Genomic DNA, 21,168 nt, shown 5'->3' on the forward strand with positions numbered 1-21,168 from the left:
GTAGTATGAACATTTTAATAAGATCAAGAGTATTAAGTGTTCTAAGCCATGAACACAAAATGGCTTTCCTTTATTTCTGTTTTCTTTAATTAATTTCACCAATATTTTGTAGTGTTTAGTGTCCAAGGCTTTTCCTTCCTAGGTGAAGTTTATTCCTAAGTGTTCTTTTAGATGCTGTTGTAAATGGGATTGTGTTCTTAGTTTTATTTTGGGGTTATTTATCATTAGCATATAAAAAGACACCTGGGGGGGCACCAGGGTCGCTCAGTCAGAGATCCAGCCTTACCTTGGGCTCTGTGCCGAGCATGGAGCCTGCTTAAGATTCTCCTGCTCCCTCTCCCTCTGACCTTCCCCTGCTTGTGCTCACACATGCTCTCTCTCTCTCTCAAAATAAAATGAAAAAGCAATAAAAAAAATTAAAAAAATAAAAGACACCTGATTTTTGCATGTTAATTTTGTATCCTGCAACTTACCTGAATGTGTTAGTTCTCACAGTTTTTGTTGGAGTCTAGTGTTTCCTGCATATAAAATCATGTAATTTGCTAACACAGATAGTTTACCTTTTTCTTTCCATTTTGGATCCCTGTTTTTGTTTTTTGTTTTTGTTGTTGTTGCTTTGTTTTTAATTTTTCTTACCTAATTGTTCTGGCAAAGGCTTCCAATTCAACTACTGTGTTGAATAAAAATGGTCAGAGTGGGCATCCTTGTCTTTTCCCTGATCTTAGAGGAAAAGCTCTGTTTTTCACTGTTGAGGGTGATGTTAGCTATGAATGTTTCACATATGACCATTATCTTGATGTATTTTTTTCTTACTAGTTTTTTGAGTATTTTTATCATGAAAGGGTATTGAATTTTGTGAAATGCTTTTCCTATATCAATTTAGATGAGCATGTGAATTCCTTTGGGTTTTGCCTAGAAGGTATTTCTACTTCACTTTATAAGGATAATTTTACGGAATATAAAATTCTAGGTTTGTGGTTTCTTTTTCTCTCAACATTTTGAATATTTAACTCTGTTCTTACTTGATGGTTTCTGATGAGAAGGCCAATGTAATTCTTAATTTAGTTTCTCCATATGTAAAGTGTTTATGTGTGTGTTTTCTTCCCTGACTTCTTTCAAGATTTTCTCTTTGTCTTCGGTTTTCCACAGTTTAGATATAATGTACCAACACTTATTAATTTTGGAATTCATCTTGCTCAGTATTCTCTGAGTTTTCTGAATCTGTGGTTTGGTGTCTGTCATTAATTTTGGAAAGTTCTCCATCATTATTATTTTAAATATTTCTTCAGCTCTGTTCTCTTTCTTCCCCTTTTGATATTGCTGTTACTCATATGTTACATATTTCGAAGTTTTCCCACAGTCCTTGTATACTTTTCATCCATTTTCATGCGGTGATGCATTTCAGTTTCAGAGGTTTATGTTGACCTATCCTCGAACTAATTGATTCTTTCCTTGGCTGTGCTTACTGATCTCAAATGTATTCTCCATTTCTGTTATGATTTCTAGCATCTCCTTTTAATTCTTTCTTAGAATTTCTTTCTCTTTGCTTACGTTATGTGTCGGTTCTTGCATGTTGTCTACTTTTTCCATTAGAGTTGTTAACATATTAATCATAGTTATTTTAAGTTCCCTTTCTGACAATTCCATCTGTTTCATATTCTAACATCTGAGTCTGGTTCTGACACTTGCTTTGTCTTTTTGGACTGTGTTTTTCTTTCCTTTTGGCATGCCTTGTCATTTTTTTTGTTGTTGTTGTTGAATGCCAGACATGTTGAATTTGTAATGGGAATTCAAATTAATAGGCCTCTAATGTGAGGATTTATGTTAATCTAGCTAGTAGTTCAGCATAGTTTAGTATTTTCTTAGCTGTTGGAATTGGAGGCTTTAAATTTTTCTCAGGTCCTTGCTTTTTTTATCTTTTCTATTGGTGTTAGGCTATCTTTAGTACCATTTCTATGACAGACTCTGTGCCTTGCAGCATTTCACACATAATCCAGTATTACTGTACTAGAGCCCTTTTGTGATGGTGGTAAGGTAAGATGCGGGGGCAGTGTTATGTAATCATTCAATTAAATCTCAGTCTTTCATTTGGCCCATGTCTCTGTCCCATGACCTTCACAAGTTTCTCTGCTTATGTATCTACTCCCCTTTCACCATTTTCCATGAAACAAAAAGTGGGGAAGAATATGAATAAGAAGAGTGCCCTTCCTCCACAGCTCTTGGAAAAGGCTCTGGTAAAATCTCTCACTCTGGACAGGAAGGCTTTTGTTAATGAGAAGGCTCTAGGTGTATTTCACAAGGATTACTCTCCTTCCCCTGCCCTCACAGGAGAGGATTTTTTTTGGGTCTTCAGTATGCAAACCGCATCGGGTTCCTGGAGTTAAAGACCATGAAAGGTTGGGAGCCCATCAAGGACTGTGACCTTTGGGAATCTCTCACTTGCAAGCTAGTTCACACTCAGCCTCCAGTAAGTCTTCAAAATTAAGTGTGCCTACCAGTTTATGGTTCCAGGGGCTTCTGTGTCTGATAAGCAGATCTCAGCTAAGACTCTCTCTGTTTCTGTTCTGTTTCTTTATCTCATTCTGAGTCCATATCTATATCTATGTGTGAGTATATTGGGAATCACAGGTTGTTATGGGATGTGTTATATATTTTTGTTTTCCTATGGTATATTGTATGTAGCAAATACTCAGTAGATATTTTCTTAATATTTCAAAATTATAGAAACAGATATTTAGAAAAATTTGTTTGAAGATGAAGCTTGCCTCTCTTCTCCGTTACCACTCCATCACATTAGAGCGGATGCACTTCTATGAATACTGACTCTGGATCACCTGGAGTATTCTACCACTTACTAGTTCTGTGATCTTGGTCAAGTTATTTAACTTCTTGGTATCTCATTCTACCTATATGTATAATGAAAGCAAAAAGATTTCCTTGTTGAGAGGTTGGTCAGAAGTTAAATGAGTCTATGGGGCACCTGGGTGGCTCAGTCAGTTAAGCGTCCGACTTCAGCTCAGGCCACGATCTCGCGGTTTGTGAGTTCGAGCCCCGCGTCGGGCTCTGTGCTGACAGCTCAGAGCCTGGACCCTGCTTCAGATTCTGTGTCTCCCTCTCTCTCTCTGCCCCTCCCCGGCTCATGCTCTGTCTCTCTCTGTCTGTCAAAAATAAATAAACAAAAAAAATTTAAAAAAAAGAAGTTAAATGAGTCTATATGAATATATAAAAGCATTTAGAACACTGACTCTCATGCATATTATAAGGACTCAGTAAATGGTAACCATTAGCAGAAAGAACAATAGAATGACTCTTATTCAGTAAAATCTTTATGTCTTTGTGTGACATAGAACATTGTTTATTATTTGGCTGCTGCCTTTCTTGTTCGGCCTCATCAGCCATTACCCCTACAATATTAAACTTCTGATAACTCCTTAAGTGTGTTACATATGTTCATTCTTTGTCTTTCCCAAATACACTGCTGCTGTAGCCTGGGATATCTTTTTCCTGTCTCCAGTTGGCAAAGTCCTACCCATACATCCAGTCTCGCCTTTAACACTGCCTTTCATAAAATAGAATCTTCCAGACAGCCTTAGTGCTTCTCTTCCAGAGTTTTTATTGCATGAGTACATGAATATCTAATAAATACTGATATATTACTATTATTTGTTTTGTTTGTTTGTTTTTTAGGCAGTCAGAGTAGGGACTCTGTCTCTTTATTACTCTACTGGCTGGGTATTTAACATATGGTTATTCAATAAATACTTATTGAATGAATGTACATAAAATGACTCTGAAACAGGGTTCACACACACGTTCTGTCAGGGCAAAGCACTGACTGCACATTACGACCCTTTCCTATCAACTCAATTCTTCTGTTAGCTGTGCTCCCATTATAGTAGGTCCATCACCTTCTATTCTTGTTAACTACTTTCTTGTCTGTCTTCCCCACTAGAATGACAGCTACATTAGGGCATCAGCTCAGTCTTTCTTATTTTTTAAGATGCTAAGGGAGGATTTTGTACAGCAATAACTGTTGAATAAATAAGTTTTTTCACTGTTGCATGGTGGAAGAAAAGGCAAAAGAAGGAAGAATAAAAATTTGAAAGGATAAATGGCAACAGTGTGGTTTATATAAGTAATTATAAAGGAAAAACTTGATGGTTGAAGTAGGTTAAAGTAAGTAAAAAGTATGAGAATTTATATTTTTTGTTTCATTCTGTTGCTTAAAAATGTCAAAGATCCTCAACATTAAAAAGGGATTAAAGGGGCGCCTGGGTGGCGCAGTCGGTTAAGCGTCCAACTTCAGCCAGGTCACGATCTCGCGGTCTGTGAGTTCGAGCCCCGCGTCAGGCTCTGGGCTGATGGCTCATGAGTTCGAGCCCCGCGTCAGGCTCTGGGCTGATGGCTCGGAGCCTGGAGCCTGTTTCTGATTCTGTGTCTCCCTCTCTCTCTGCCCCTCCCCCGTTCATGCTCTTTCTCTGTCCCAAAAATAAATAAAAAACGTTGAAAAAAAAATTAAAAAAAAAAAAAAAAGGGATTAAAGAGTGAATTTAAAGGGTCAAATAGATGGAAAACAATCTTTTGTCATATAAAATAATTTTTCTTCCTTTTGTCTCAGTGAAAACACTACAGTATTCCTATGAATATAGAAATCTTGATCATTATTGAAAGATGGGAATGAAAAAATGCAAAATTTAATAAATTCTTTTTGTTCCATTTGATAACATAATGGAATGTGATCTTCTGGATACATATTTTGCTCTGATAGCCTTAAAATCTAATCTCAGCTAAGTGCTTATATATCACTCATTTCAGAGGGAACTTGTAGAATTTCGTGAACAGTGTAGTGATGATAATGAATATGTGTTCTTCTGACAGGTGTAACAGAATACAGATAATCCTCTGTTCTTTTTTTTTTTTAAGTACAATGTATGGCAGCCAAGAATAGTATTATCTTTTATAGAAATTATCATAATATTTATATATTTTACTTGAAGAATCAGCTTGACATATCAGTTTGATAGGATGGTGAGCAATATGAACAATTCCCTACTGAAAGTGATTAAATTGAATTTACACTAATGGCGATTATAGGAGAAGCAAGCTTTTCTTTTTATGCTTTTGTTATAGTTTTGCTGAAGTTGATTTTTTTTCCTCTTTTTTTTAATTTAAATTTTTTTTTTTTAAATATACATCCAAATTAGTTAGTATGTAGTGCAACAGTGATTTCAGGGGTAGATCCCTTAGTGCTCCTTATCCATTTAGCCCATCCCCCCTCCTACAACCCCTCCAGTAACCCTCAGTTTGTTCATTTATTTAAAAAAATTTTTTTTAATGTTTATTACTGAGAGAGACAGAGAGACAGAACAAGTGCTGAGGAGGGGCAGAGTGAGGGGGAGACACAGAATCCGAAGCAGGCTCCAGGCTCTGAGCTGTCAGCACAGAGCCCGACATGAGGCTCGAACTCACAAACTGGGAGATCATGACCTGAGCTGAAGTCCGAGGCTTAACCGACTGAGCCACCCAGGCGCCTCATGAAGTTCATTTGTGATCTTAGAAAGTAATAACTTCCAATTAACATAATCTCACTAAATTTGGAAGAAATATTAAAATAACTACTGTATTAAAAGACATTTGAGAAATCTTTATTTAGGGGGCTCCTAGGTGAGCATCCAACTTTGGCTCAGGTCATGATCTCATGGTTTGAGAGTTCGAGTGTCAGGCTCTCTGCTGTTTGTGGTGTAAAACCTCCCCCTCCCTCTCTCTCTGCCCCTCATCTTCTCATGTGCACACGTGCTCTCTCTCAAAAATAATTAAACATTTAAAAACTTTTAAAAGTTAATCTTTATTTAGAACTCTAAGGGCTTAAAATTTTTTTTTAATGTTTGCTTATTTTTGAGAGAGAGAGAGAGGAGAGAGAGAGAGAAAGTGAGCAGGGGAGGGGCAAAGAGAGAAGCTGACAGAGAATCTGAAGCAGGCTCCACACTGTCAGCGCAAAGCCCAATGTAGGACTTGAACTCATGAACCATGCAATAGATCGTGACCTGACCTGAACTCAGAAGTTCAACCAGCTAAGCCACCCAGGTGCCTCATGAGGAATTTTTAAAAATGTTATTGTAGGTATCCAAATATCTGTAAAATGAATGGATTTGTATTATTCTTATAAGCCACCAACATTGAAAATAGTCACTATCCCCGAAAAAAAAATATGTCCTGTCATATAAAACATTAAAGATAATGTGATTTATTGTAAGTGCCCCTTGTATAGGCACATAGTTTATAGTTTTCCTGCTCCTCTAACTTCGTTTGATCATTAATCTCGTTAGTCTAACAACAACCCGAACTACCTTTTCTACTCTATTCCTTGCTTATCCTTCAGGACCAAAGCTATCTGCTGAAAATAATGTCTTCTATGGGTATTTTCTGTACTTCCTATTACTTTCCTATCCATTGCCTATCCAGGATGTCTTATTTCATTGCTTGTTTAAAATTTTTTTTTAATGTTTATTTATTTTTGAGAGAGAGAGAGAGAGAGAGAGAGAGAGAGAATGAACAGGGGAGTGGCAGAATGAGAGGGAGACACAGAATCCGAAGCAGGCTCCAGGCTCCGAGCTGTCAGCACAGAGCCCAACGCGGGACTTGAACTCACAAACTGCAAGATCATGACCTGAGCCGAAGTCGGATGCTCAACCGACTGAGCCACCCAGGTTCCCCTCATTGCTTGTTTTTAAAAACAAAGAAATATTGGGGTGCCTGGGTGGCTCAGTCAGTTGAGCGTCTGACTTGGGCTCAGATCATGATCTCACAGTTCATAGGTTCGAGCCCCATGTCGGGTTCTGTGCTGACAGCTCAGAGCCTGGAGCCTGCTTTGGATTCTGTTCTCCCTCTCTCTGCCTCTCCCCTGCTCATGCTCTGTCTCAAAAATAAATAAACATAAAAAAAATGAAATATTAACATGGAAATCTATAGCCATTTACTTTGAAAAAGTAGTGTGAAATAATAGGACAGGTATGAATAGAATTTTATTTTGATCAACTAAAATTTTGCTTCCATCAGATACCAGGTATCTGAATATTGAAATCATAAGATTCAATTATAATTCTCCTACTATCTTATTATTATTCTAACATTGGTAGCAGATTGAACCATGCCAAATACCAACCTGAGCTTGGCAAGTCATGCCAGGATTTCAAAGAGAAAGCGGACCTTCTGGAAAATACTTATTTCTGGATGAGGGGAAATGTAGTCTTAAACTGTCACCAGTATTTATATGGGTTTCCCAGTTTTATCGAAAGTGGTCATACGTTATTTTTACTTCAGTTTTGAGCTTTGGTATTCTCCCTGTTTTGTGTTTTCTTCAAATTCTCTGAACTCAAAAGGTAAATTTTGCCTATGACATTCTAAGACATTTCAGAACAAGGAACAATTTGGTTGATAACAGTATTTTGAATCATAGAGTTCTTCATGTGGGTGTGTTACCAGAATACTATTTAAAATATTTGGAAAAGAATCATCTACTTCCATGACTTACCTTTGAACCAAAAAAAGTTCTAGTTAAGAAGAGAACCAAGTTTTTCTTTGCGTGCTTATGATGTGTTGCTGTGCTATGCTTTTTAAAATAGATTTTAGTTCACTTAATCCTTTTAATATATTGAACAGTAGCTACTGCTGTTTCTATTACACAAACATCATAATAGCTAACATGTGTTGATCACTTACTATGTAACATGCACTGTTGTAAGAGCTTTGCGTGATCTGTCTCAGTTATAGACCTTATCAGGAGGTATCATTGTTAATCCTGCGAGGTACTGAATTTCTGGACACTTTAAACAACTTATCCAAATAGCCCAGTTACTCCCCAGTTACTCAGGGATTACTCTTGAGGTGTTCACACTCAGATCTATGTGATTTCCAAGCCTGTATCCTTCTTTCTATGCCAGAGCTTCTCTCTCTCTCTCTCTCTCTCTCTCTCTCTCTCTTTTTAATTTTTTTAACGTTTATTTATTTTTGAGACAGAGAGAGAGCATGAACGGGGGAGGGTCAGAGAGAGGGAGACATGGAATCTGAAACAGGCTTCAGGCTCCGAGCTGTCAGCACAGAGCCCGACGCGGGGCTCGAACTCACGGACTGCGAGATCATGACCTGAGCCGAAGTCGGCCACTCAACCGACTGAGCCACCCAGGTGCCCCACTCTCTCTCTCTTTTTAAGTAAGCTCCATGCCCAGTGTGGGGCTTGAACTCATTACCCCAAGATCAGAAGTCACATGCTCTACCAACTGAGCCAGCCAGGCACCTATTATATAACACATCTATGCTTATTTTAAAATAAAAATAGCTTATATTTTTCCCCAACTCTTCAAAGTACCATGTTTGTGTTTTCGTGACAAGGCACTCATACCCCCAAAGTGCACATGTATTCCATTTTGAACATTTGAGTAGGTCAGTGTGTTTCTTCCAAAGCCACCTCTGTGTGTGGCAGTTGTACAAGGAATGGTGTCAAGCTGAATACACTGCCCTCGTGTATACCTTTGCTTTGCTTTGTCAAAAATGCCCTTAGGATGGGGTGTGTCAAATCAGTCCCTCTTGGGTCTCCAGATAAACTTGCCAACTCAAATGTTAACCTTCAGAATGTGATGAAGACAATTCAGGAGGTTGATGCTTAATGAGCTCTGTGCGGCCTTCATCACACATTTTTCCTACCCAAGTCAAGAGGGTCTGAGATGTTGACAGTGATAATTGAGCCTTGAGCCAAACTACTATTAAATTGTCTATCCAGAGGCAAAGAAATTCATGTGTTCTGTTCTCCATCTCCGTGTCACCTCTGTAGTCAAGTTTTCCTATTAGTGGCCCATATTTTCTTGTGATTTTACACATTTTCTTTGACTGTAAGAGAGAAAGAGAATTTTATTTTGTAATAATGCCAAAACCCATGTGTGTATGTGTCAGCACACTGGACTGCTAGGACTTGGGAACGAGCCAGTTCGGCGATATGCTTGTCATGCGCATTTATACATACAAACTCGTTCTGCTGGTAATGTGCCAGCCTCTGACCATTTGCTGCGTGTGTGTGTGTGTGTGTGTGCGCGCACGTGTATTTTCCCCTTTCCACCTAGTTTAAAGATTCCTGTAATCTTATATGTACTACCTCTGGCTACTTCACACTCTAGAAGTTCAAGTGAATGAGTGTTGCTTACGAAATGATGCTGTTTTCGTGATGTCATTTTTTGTAAGTCACAGAAAATTATTACTCAGGAGTTGGTCAAGAATCGTTAGGCTGCCAGAAAGTAGATATTTGCTAAGTTTTGTTGTTGAATAACTTTATTTTACCATACAGATGTGTTCTGAGTTGGTTGATGTCAACTTAACCTTTGTAAGTTTCAGGTCCTTTGATGGTAGAGTAAGGATAAAATTGTCCATTAGGCTGACTTTCTAAATAATTTTCTTAATTTGGATCTTGTAAAGAGAACTTTTAAGCCACCAACACTTGGACTGAGCAGATAGTTGTCTTGGTGCCTGGCCAGCCTTCCCTCCATCTGTGAGCCAGCTGAAGTATGCCACCTCCTTTCTGAGACCTCCCCTGACTCACGCGGGCAGAATAGATGTCTTGGTTTCTGTTTTCTCCTTATGTACCGAGCATATGTCTAACAAGAGCCCTTTTAAGTATTATCTTGCAATTGATGAGGACCTGCTTCCAGAGTCACCACGGTATTACTCAGTTTCTAAAAGCAGGAGTGATCATTTATCTTCACGTTTCCAGTGCCTGGCACAATGCCAGGGATATGGTAGGCACTCTGTAAATACGTGATGAGGAAGGGATGGATGGGTGGACGGCTACTCTGTAGAGCTCATCTTTAAGCAGCATCATGATTCTTGGTAGTAAACTTCGGGACCAAGATTATAGTATAATGACACAAACTTTGCAGCCAGATTGTCTCTGTTTGAACCCCAGCCCTGACAAATGTAGCATTTGCACCTTGGGCAAGGTACTTAACCTCTCTGTGCCTCAGTTTCTTATTTTATAAAACAGATAATAATAGTATCTCAGATGTAGTTTGGCAATACACAGAAAGTGCTTGGCATGGTGCCTGGCACATAGTGAGCCGCTCTGTAATGTTTCTGTTCTTATTGTATAACCTCTAAGAGTAGAATTGTTATGTGCTGAGACAACTGACTACTTGAAAAATGTGTTTTGGGAAGCAGAGATGAATGGAAACTTAATTATGCTTGACAAATAGCCCATGGTCTTGTGCTGTGGAAGGATATCTTTATTAATGCCCTCTTTGTTAGGAGTGCGTTGAGGGATGGAAAACTGAGGTCACAGTGAGACCTCACTGATGCTGCTAATGGAGCCTGGAAGTTTCATCTGGTGGGTCATGGCAGTGCTAGAAAAGCCATAGTTTGACTCTTCTAATTTAGGTGAACACTTGTGAGAGGTAACCAAGAATGAGGTTAACTACAGAATATTTCTCCAAACCAGGAAGGGGGGTGCTTTTATTTTTATTCTGGAACAGTGGGCATAGACAGGGTAGTTTCAGGCAAACCAGAGTTCTTTACTCATACAGCATACACTTCCAATATACATGTGGCCTGGATGGTGTAGGAATCTTTCTAGTATATTCTACCTTTGAGAGGCATCTTTACCTTGAAAGTACTCTCAGACGAAGATAAATGGATCGTTTATCCCAACTCCATTGATTTTCATTGATTTAGTGCATAAAATAAACTACAGTTGATTTAAGGTCTCAGCTGCTATCAACAATCTCAGCGTCAGCTCACTGGCTCTGGGGGAGAACGGTCTATAATACCTCTTCCCTGTCATAGATTGAAAAGTGGTGGAAGCAAAAGAGGATGGCTTGAATTAAGAATTTGGTGGTTCTTGGGGCACCTGGGCGGCTCAGTCAGTTAAGCGTCCAGCTCTTGGTTTTGGCTCAGGTCATGATCTCACGGTTCATGACAGCACAGATCCTGCTTGGGCTTCTCTCTCTCCCTCTCCCTCTTCTTCTTCCTGTCCCCCTCCCCCTTCCCCCCTCCTCCTCCCCCTCTCCCTCCCCCTCCCACCCTCCTTCCCTCCCTTCCTCTCTCTGCCCCTTCCCTGTGCTCTCTCTCAAAATGAATAAACTAAAAAAAAAAAAAAATAAATAACTGTCCTTTAATCTGAATTTTTAACCAATGATTACATTCCTGTGTCAAATTTCATTTTTTAAGTGGGGAACTGTAACCAATAGAGCTCTGTTAACCCAGGTGCTTTGACTGACTGACAACAGAAGGAAATGAACCTGTTTTGGTCAGCACCCCACTTAAATCATCCAGGAATTTTGCCTCTAAATAAATTAAATAACTCTCTATATCTTCTACTGCTGAAGCTTTATACAAAAAAAAAAAAAGTATAAAATTAGGGAGTTATTTACATCTGGCTTTATCCTCTTGTGAGAGCATGTGGCTTTGAGAGCCAGTGGCACCCTGCCAGTGACAAATGGAGGCACAGAGATTGCCTTCCCATCATCCACTACCTTTTATGGTGTCGAGGGATTTCTTGCTCTCCTTTGTGACCCAGCTGCAAAGCAGCTGTTGTTGAGGCTCCTGCCTTTCCACTCTCACAGCGCAGCGTTCCTAACCATCCCCATGGGATTTAAGCTTCTGCAGCAAGTGTGTCTACTCAGCTGTGTGAGCCAAGGCCTGCTGGGGGGGTGGGGGGAGACCATCCGCAGAGCTGCTTCTCATGCTGTTGCTCAATAGTTTGGGATGGAGTGATCCGGCCAACTCATGAAACTGGTCATGACAAACTAGAAGCACTCACTGCACAAACAGCGCAGCTGACTGGTTGGACTGGTTGAGAATAGCTAACATTCAGGGGCTTTCCAGTTGCACGAATTCCCTACATGGAGATCAAATCACATTGACCACTTTATCCATCCTAGTAGTTTCCTGCTGGAAACCATTTTTTTATGAACTTTTGGTGCCATCTTATGGACCACAGAATGCTAATAAAAATTGTGATTTCCCCCCTCTGGTATAATAGAGGTGTTGACAATAATGACAGTAGGGGTGACGTTTTGGGTATCACTCATGCCTCACCATATGATCAGATTTGGAGTCTGCGCCTTTGTGTGACTAAAGCAACAATCTCAATGAGAGTATGCATTTGAGAAATGTGTTTTTAGGGGCACCTGGGTGGATCAGTTGGTTAAGCATCCAACTTTGGCTCAGGTCATGGTCTCACAGTTCAGGAGTTCGGGTTCTGCATCGGGTGAGCCCAAGCCTCACATCAGAATTCTCTTTCTCTCTCTGCCCTTCTCTCTCTCTCTCTTTCTCTCGCTCTCAAAAGAAAATGTTTTTATGGTTTGCTTTTCCAAGACATTTAACGTTTTTACGCATTTATGACCACCTACTATGTATCTGGCCCTTTGCTAAATGTTGATCAAACGATTCTCCTAAAGTGGTTTACAAGTAGAAGAGATGATAATTAGAATATTTAAGTTGAGTGTCACAACAAAAGTAGGAATCGATCGTTGTTAGAGCACCTGAAGGAAAAGACTCAGTTTAAAGAATTCTGGACAGATTTAATTTGACCAAGACCATAATGGGAAAGTTATCTAAGACATCTAAAAATTAATTGGGGTTATTTTCCCTTCTAATTTTCACTTTGAAACCAAGGGAAAAAAACTTAGGACTTAATTTGTATGCCTCATTGTAACTTATGGTTTGATTTCTATGCTCTTTTTCAGAGCACTCAGCCTGTCTCCTCCCCTTCTGCTGACATTGTCCCTTCCCCTCTCCTTCACAGCCAGACATTGACGGAGTTGTCTATAATTGTGGTATCCACTTCCTTACCCTCACCCCTCACACTTCCCCCAATTCCTTCTGGCTTCAAGACCTATTGTTTCATAGAAACACACCTTACTGAGGTTACCAGTAATCTCTGTGTCACTAAATCCAGTGGATGATTTTTCAGCATTTGACATAATTGACTATTTCTATTTTCTTGAATTACTGTTTTACCTTACCTTCAGTCAGCCCTTTAGGTTCAGCCTTATTAACCAACTGCATTCAAAACTAATCTTATTTCCTTATCCTAATGTTCTTCCATTATTTGCAAGTTATTGTTATTTTGTTTTTTGGTTTTTTTGTTTTGTTTTTGTTTTGATTTCACAATCAGGATCCTAGAGGTCATCTTGTTATTACCTCCATCTCCCTCCATTGCCCTCTCTCTCCTATTCATCATGTAATTTTGTCTGTACTATCTAAATATCCCTCATATCAGTCCAATAATCTTTATCTCCATTAGCAACCCCATCACTCTTTTTTAAAAGCCTGGACTAATCTGCTTCCATACCTTCTGTTCCAATTCCAACCCAGTAATCATGCTGCCCTCAGAGTGATATTTACAAAACAGATAATGACACATTGCTTCTTGGAACCTATCCAGTCAGGTGTGCTCTACTTTTCACATGACCCGCCTTTTATCCTTGTCTCCCTCATCCAGGCTCTGCACAGTGGTTTTGCATTCCTGCCTCAGAGATTTTACCTTTGCTGTGTCTCTACTTTTTCTCCCCTTCAGCTAGTTAATCATATACCTCTTTCACATTTTTAGAGCAAAGAGCAATAAAGGAGCAATGTTCCTTTGAACACCTTTTCTGAGTATTTGGCTAGGTCAAATCACCTGTTCTCAATGATATTCCACACCCCTTGTTTTTCGTCGTGCTTATAACAACTGTTGTTTTGGAAGATTCACAAGGGCAAAGGTTATGTTTTTTCACTATTTTCATCACAATTGTTAACACAGTGATAGGTACATGATAGGTACCCAATACATATTTGTTGAATTAAGAAAATCAATGAATAAATTTAAGGAATTGCTAAAAGTTCATTATTTTAATTGAAAACAGATATTTTTGGAAGTGCCTGAGTGGCTCAGTTGCTTAAGCATCCGACTTCAACTCAGGTCATGCTCCCTTTGTTTGGGGGTTCAAGCCCTGCACTGGGCTCTGTGCTGACAGCTCAGAGCCTGGAACCTGCTTCAGATTCTTGTCTCCCTCTCTCTCTCTCGCCCCTCCCCTGCTTGTGCTCTCTCTCTCTGTTTGTCTCTCTCAAAAATGAATAAACATTAACAAAAATTTTGGAGGAGACTGGGTGGCTCAGTCGGTTAAGCGTCCGACTTTGGCTTAGGTCACAATGTCACAGCTTGTGAGTTCCAGCCCCGCGTCGGGCTCTGTGCTGACAGCTCAGAGCCTGGAGCCCCTTCAGATTCTGTGTCTTTCTCTCTCTCTCTGCCCCTGCCCCGCTCACACTCTGTCTCTCTCTGTCTCTCAAAAATAAATAAACCATAAAAAAAATTTACAAAAAAATTTAAAAAGAAATACTTTCTAAAAAAATTTTTAAACACATTTTTTCTATTTTTGTGATTTAAAGGTAACCTACACACATTACTCTAAAGTCTAAAAATAGCCAGTTTTAATATTTAAAATGGTTCACATCATTTTAAAGTAAATTGGGAGTGCATGGGTGGCTCAGTCTGCTGCGCATCCAACTTAGGCTCGGATCAATATCTGCTAGTTCGTGGGTTCGAGCCCCACGTCAGGCTCTGTGCTGACAGCTTGGAGCCTGGAGCCTACTTTGGATCCTGTGTCTCCCTCTCTCTCTGCTCTGCCCCGCTCATGCTCTGTCACTCTCTCCTTCAAAAATAAATAGACATTAAAAAATTTTTTTAAATAAAGTAAATAGTTTGGATATATTTATCTGTAATGTAGTTATAAATTTGATTCAAACAAAATTTTTACTTCACCACAACTTCATCATACATTTTAATAAAATATCTGAATATTATTTTCATCAACCAATACTATAGATGGAGAACAAATTATGGTAATATGTGGGTTTTAACTTGACATTGAGCTTAGTATAACAAGGCAGTGTAACAGACTAAGGAATTTGCCCAGATGGAGTTTAAGATGTGGCTGTATCCTATCAAATTAATTATCTCACACTGAAATGTTACTACAGTCTGTGTGGATGACCTCTTTAAGCTTGAAGGGAAAATATGCAAGTGAACAGATGTAGAAAGGAAATGAAAACTTGTAACAGGAAATCTGAGTAAGCTAAACACCTTCAGTTATATGATATTTCAGAAATCAGCTGTTTGTATTTGAACCTTAAAATCTAACTTTTTACTCATAATGTCAATGCTGTCAACAAATAGTTTAAATTTTTTAAATTATTTTAAATATCTATGAAAAGCAAGTTAAAGTTATTTTAAAATATATACTTTTTCTTTTATTGAAAGCATTGAAATCTAAAAGTTATTTTTCATTTTTGTCTTTTTTCTTTTCTTCCTCCTTCTTCCCTCCCTCCTTCCCTCCCTTCCTCCCTCCCTCCCTTCTTGGCATTCTTGCAGGTTTTCTTCCTTTATTTATCATGCAGGGTACCAGATATCTGGTGTGTTGTTTTTTTTCCCCTCCTTGCCAATGCTTGGTCTGCGGCCTCCTATCTGCCCAGTCTTACCTAAATTAGTTCTCCATACTCTTGCCCTAACATCTCAATCTAGTAGAACTTGATTACTCCACGGTGCATTCACTTTCCTAACAACACCTACCCTTTCCCATGTGAATAAGTCAACATGCAGTCACTTAGGTGCCAGAAGTCACACATGTGGAATAATCTTTGACTTCTGTTTTTAGGTTATACCCATGCCCAATCTATCTTCTACGGATTCCAGAGCTAACCACATCTTATCACTTCCACTACTTTCACCCTAGTCTTTTTTTTTTTTTTTTTAATGTTTATTTGTTTTTGAGAGAGAGAGAGCACATGCTCACATGCGAGTGGGGGAGGGGCAGAGAGTGAGGGAGACAGGGGATCTGAAGTGGATTCTGTGTTGACCACAGACAGCCCAAAGTGAGCTCAGACTCGTGAACTGAGAGATATGACCTGCGCCAAAGTCTGACTCTTAACCGACCCTAATCTTTTTCACGGAGTATTAACCATCTAAGGAGTCTCCCAGTTTTCTCTTCTGTGCCTCCTACACTTTTCCACCCAAAATGTAAAGTGATTTTGTAAAAAGGTAAGTTGGATCACATTGTATCGTTATGTAAATTAGTCCATGGTTTTCCTTCCTAATCAAAAGAAATTCTGGCACTTGTTTTAGCATCACATACACTAAAATTGAACTGATACAGAAAGGAATAGCATGGACTCTGTGTAAGGATTACACACAAATTCATAAAGGGTTCCATATTTTTTGAAGTTCTCAGAGTCTGATCGACTCTTGCTGGTTAACACCAAGGAAATGATAAGAATAGAAGCAACATGTGGTATCCAGTATTGAAGCTGTGATTTTCACTACCAAAAAAGAAAAATTAATTCCAAACGACTCCTAGGCCCTACACAATCTGGTCCTTTGTGCCTCTCACACTCACTTCCTGTGATTCTTGGTGGTAATTACCCCATTACTGCCATATTGGTTTTCTTTTTAAGTCCTAACTCTCTAAACATCCTAGATCTTTGCATGGTTCGCTTACTCCTTTACTTAGGTCACCTCTCAAATGTCACAAAGGTCTTTCTGGAACAATTTATCAAATATCATTCTACCTTTCTCCCATTTGTATATTGTTCTCTTCCCTTAGTTTGTATTAATTTTCACCAAAGTACTTAAGAGTAACTGACAGTGTCACCTCCGGATGTGTAAAACTATCCATTCCGTCACTAGAATATGAACTGCAGAAGGGCAGAAACTTTGTCTTGATTACCAAGACCTGGAACAGAACCTGTTTCATGGCAGTTCTATGAAGTGATATGTCACATCTCTGAATCTCTTACCCTTTTTTAGTAGGCTTATTTCTACTGTGTTCTCAAGACAATTGAGTTGGACAGGAACACAGCACTACCTTTTAACAGTCTGCTCTAGATATGTACTTCTCTCCCCCTCAGTCTTGAAATACCAAGGGATGGGGTGCCTGGGTAGCTTAGTCAGTTAAGCATCCAACTCTTGGTCTCAGCTCAAGTCGTGATCTCAGGGTCATGAGTTCAAGCCCCGCATTGGGCTCTGCACTGGGCATGAAGACTACTTTTAAAAAAATGTAATTAAGACATAAAGTACAATTTCCAACCTGCTTGTTTCATTTAGCAATGGGTCATGGAGATCTATTATAGTTTACATAAGTTTTTGCAAAATTATTTTAATAGTTACATAGTATTTCATTGACCTTTGCTTAACCAAGTCCATGCTGATGGACATTGAGTTTGTATAAACTGTACTGCAATGAAAATGAATAGCTGCTTCTTGGCATTTATATTTTCTTAGAACCAATGCCTAGAAATAGAATTGTTTGGCCAAAGGTGCTGGGTGGCTCAGTCTGTTGAGTGTCTGACTCGATTTCAGTTCACATCATGACCTTCTCAGTTTGTGGGATCAAGTCCCGCCTTGGGCGCTGGGCTGACAGCATGGAGCCTGATTGGGATTCTCTCCCTCCCTCTCATTCTCTCTGCCCTCCCCAACTCATGTGCATTCATCCCCTCTCTTGCTCTCTCTCTCAAAATAAATAAACATTAAAAAAAAAAAAAAAGAATTGTTTGGCCAAAGTGTATCTATGATTTAAAAGCTTTTGATACATATCGCTCCCAAGGAAGGTATTACCACATTTTTATTATTTTTTTCTGTGTTAAATGAGTACCTGTTTTTTATGAATCCACAGCAGTATTGAATTCTGTTATTTTGTGGAAACTTCATTGATAGATGAATAATGACATCTCAGTGCATTAATTTGTATTTTTAGGTAAATTGAATATTGAGTAAGCTGACCATGTTTTTATAGGGATTTTAGCCATTATTTTTTGGTATTTGCAAACTGCTTATTTGTGCCTATTATTCCTGTAATATATATGACTTTCAGTCTAGAGACTCAGCTGTATGTGGACAACCCACTTCTTTATCTTACTTGAATGAAATTCAGTCCATTGCAGTCTTTCATCCCACTTGATCAGCCATTTAATTTCAGCTAGTTCCTGTGGCCTCTTCCCCTTCCAAAGGTTCATGTAAATCTGAGAGGCTCAATGCTGTTCAAAAAAGCTGGGAAAGAGACTGCCCTGTTCGAGTTGGCCTAAGTTGATACCTTTAACTTGAAGTCTGATAGCTCAGCAGTAGAACTTGGGATTTGGTTTCAGGGAAGTTTGCTCAGTTTGGGAGTTTTTGTTCTGGGATCCAGCCTTGCCTAGGCAAACCACAGATCATCCTTCCCTGTGGAGTTCTTGACATGCAGTCCACATGCTACCCCTGAACATTGTGGGGCACTCCCTGTCACTGCTAGCTTCCCTCAGTGTCATTTGACATAATTTTTCAATGAGCTTAGGCCTTATACAAAATATTCCAAGTGTATTCACGCAACTTCTGCTTTGGGATGTTTAGGAAAAGAGGTCACTAAAGGCCTGGAATTTATAGAAAGGGGGACTTGGAGGACAATTTAGGGAGGGAAAACATAAAGTAGTATCAGTAAGCTACTCAGCCACATTCATTTTTCTGTCTTATTCTATTGTATTTTAAAGCTTTTTAGAAGAAATATTCCATCCCTAAAAAAAATGTCATGGTCAAATTTTAGGTGTCTGATATTTTGATGGGGGAAATATTATAGTAGTATGGAGATGAAATATTTCTTCATGAAAGTTACCATGTCCCCTGTCCTGTTACTTTGCTTCTAACTAGAGTTAGCTCTGGTTGATAATATATAATGACCTGGAGGGATATGAGAATTAAATGGTTTGATATAAATCATCTTCATTTGTAAAAGTTAGTTGAAGTGCTAGTCATTATTAAATGATTTTTTTTTTGTATTTTGAGGAGGAAACACTTTTATTTCCTAAAGACACTTCATATATAAACGCTGTGGTGTTAAAATAGAACATCAAATAATTCTCTTTCCATTTGTAAATGATGGTCTTCACAAATTAACCCTTCAAGAGTATCTTTTTAGTTACTTTTTGCACTCATCAAACCACCATCCATGTTTAAACAACACATTTACCAAGCTACACAAGCTTTTGGGCCTGTTTTAGCTACTTCCCTTTCTTAGGTATTGTCCATATAGGTTGACAATTGAATGTGAAATGAAGATGTGAATTTCATTGGTTGTGAAAAATGACCAGCATTCACAATTATCAAACATCTTCAAAGAGTAAACACTAAAATGTATGGAAATGGCTGCTAGATACACAACTGCAGGAAGCTTCCATACTGAACTTACAGCAGCCTTTCAAGAAGAAACAGGGACACTAGAGGAAAATTGTCTGGTTTGTTTTTTGTGTTATTCCAACTGGTATTCTTATGAACACTGAAGACACAGATAGTCCCTGGTTACAATATAAATATTTGGTTGAAATTGGGCTTGTTCTAAGGGACTAAGGGACAACTCTGTACTTTAGTGACAATGTGTGAACATGTGAACTAAATAACTAAGGAGTAACTATAAGCTGTTAAGTTACATAACGACAATAGTGAAAGCCTGTTAATTTATTGACTGGTTATTATATTTATCATATATTTGGATGACTATTGAAGGACAGGTGAAGTCTTATGGGAATAATTTGTTCATAGAACAAGGTTAATAACACTGATTATATTCATATATAAATATATTTCTATATATATTTAAATATATTTTTATTAAATATAAAATAATATATTTTATAAAACTATTTTATATATTAAATATATTTTACATTAAATATATATTTATATTTATAATGCAATGCAATAATGCCCAGTCTTGATGTTTTCTGGTATCATTCAGTAAAATAGTTCTGAGCTAGGGATCAGGACACACTTTATGGGGAGTGGTTGATATTGATATAATGGCTAATTTATTACTAAAAATATATATACAAAATTTGTGGCACGGTTTCCTTTTAAACTAAAATAATTCAAGCTAAAGCCATGATAGTATAATTCTCTCTTATACTAGTATTCCTGCATGCTCTAAGTGGGAGTTAAGAATGTTCGGGGTAGGGTATGTATGTATATAAAAATATTTATGTATTTTCATATTTGTATGTTTTGTAGTTGGGAAAAGTATTAATCAGCCATCAGAAGAGGTGCCGCTTGCCTTGTACATCCTCTTGGGTGGGCACCTGCTTCTAAACAGTGGTGGTAGCATCCAGTTTAATTAGAAAACAAAATAAGGTGAAAATGAATGCCATACTGTATATAATCCCACAAAGGCTATATAAACTTTACTAAATATTTATCTAACATGTATACATTTTATTGCTGCCAGTCAGAAGAGGACCTGACAAGGCCTAGTCCTGACTGAGAATGATTTTTCCATGAGTTTAGATAATATTATCTGTGTGTATGTTGTTAATACTCAGTATAATGTTACAAATAATATGCTAATGTAAATATAATGTAAGTATACTGACAGTCCAAAGCCCTAATTCCGGGATATAGGTGCAGCCCTTGTCCAGGAAAATGTTCTCTCTTTTTATCCTGCTTGCGCTCTCCTGGTCCCATAGCCTTCGTGCTGCTCAAGGTCCAACTGGTTACTTCTCAGCACCGGCACTAACTCCAAAGTGCCTAACCTAATCTAGGACTATTCCAAGTGCTGATGTTAAAATAAGAAAGAATATTTACCAAGAATTCTGTTAGCTCTGCTTTATGTCCTTGACTTCCTAATCTTCTGCATTGTCAGTTGCTCTTTTTTTTCAATATACTGGGTTTTTGCTGTTTTAACTGACTTGTATGTATGACTGAGTGGTCATGTCCAAACTCTAAATACTTACCTAGAATTACAATTTTGCAAAAATTAAATGTCCACTTTCCAGCCACTTTATATATGATAGGACTTGGTCCAGTATCCCAGGGTTTAAGTTGTATAACTAGCACAGTAGTAATAACTCTTTTAAAAATAATCATATCATCATAATTAAAAGAAGAGCAAATTACTGGCCATTGGAGCCATCACAGAAAGCTTTATAGAAAAGTGAGGCTTCAGTCAAGTCTTGAAGCATAAAATGCATATGAGCAAGCAAAAAAATAAGCAACATTATAGACTGGAAGAAATAATTGAGGGAAGACGTGAGGAAATTGGCCTGATAAGGTATAAGAATTTATCTAGGAAGACTTGAGCTACATTATGGAAGATTTCGGACATTAAACTGATTATTAAATAGAATGAATGGAAAGTA

General features: G+C 38.3%; 1 protein-coding gene and 1 non-coding gene across 2 annotated transcripts in view; both read left to right on the forward strand.

Annotated features, from left to right (window-relative positions):
* TMTC2 (transmembrane O-mannosyltransferase targeting cadherins 2) overlaps nucleotides 1-21,168 on the forward strand; it is a 399,137-nt gene that overhangs the window by 285,945 nt on the left and 92,024 nt on the right. The window lies entirely within an intron of this gene.
* Nucleotides 16,133-16,235, forward strand: LOC125920508 (U6 spliceosomal RNA). The gene has a single exon (XR_007457097.1). It is a non-coding gene; the product is annotated as a U6 spliceosomal RNA (small nuclear RNA).

The sequence above is a fragment of the Panthera uncia genome, chromosome B4, assembly GCF_023721935.1.
Source record: "Panthera uncia isolate 11264 chromosome B4, Puncia_PCG_1.0, whole genome shotgun sequence".
Lineage (NCBI taxonomy): Eukaryota > Metazoa > Chordata > Mammalia > Carnivora > Felidae > Panthera > Panthera uncia.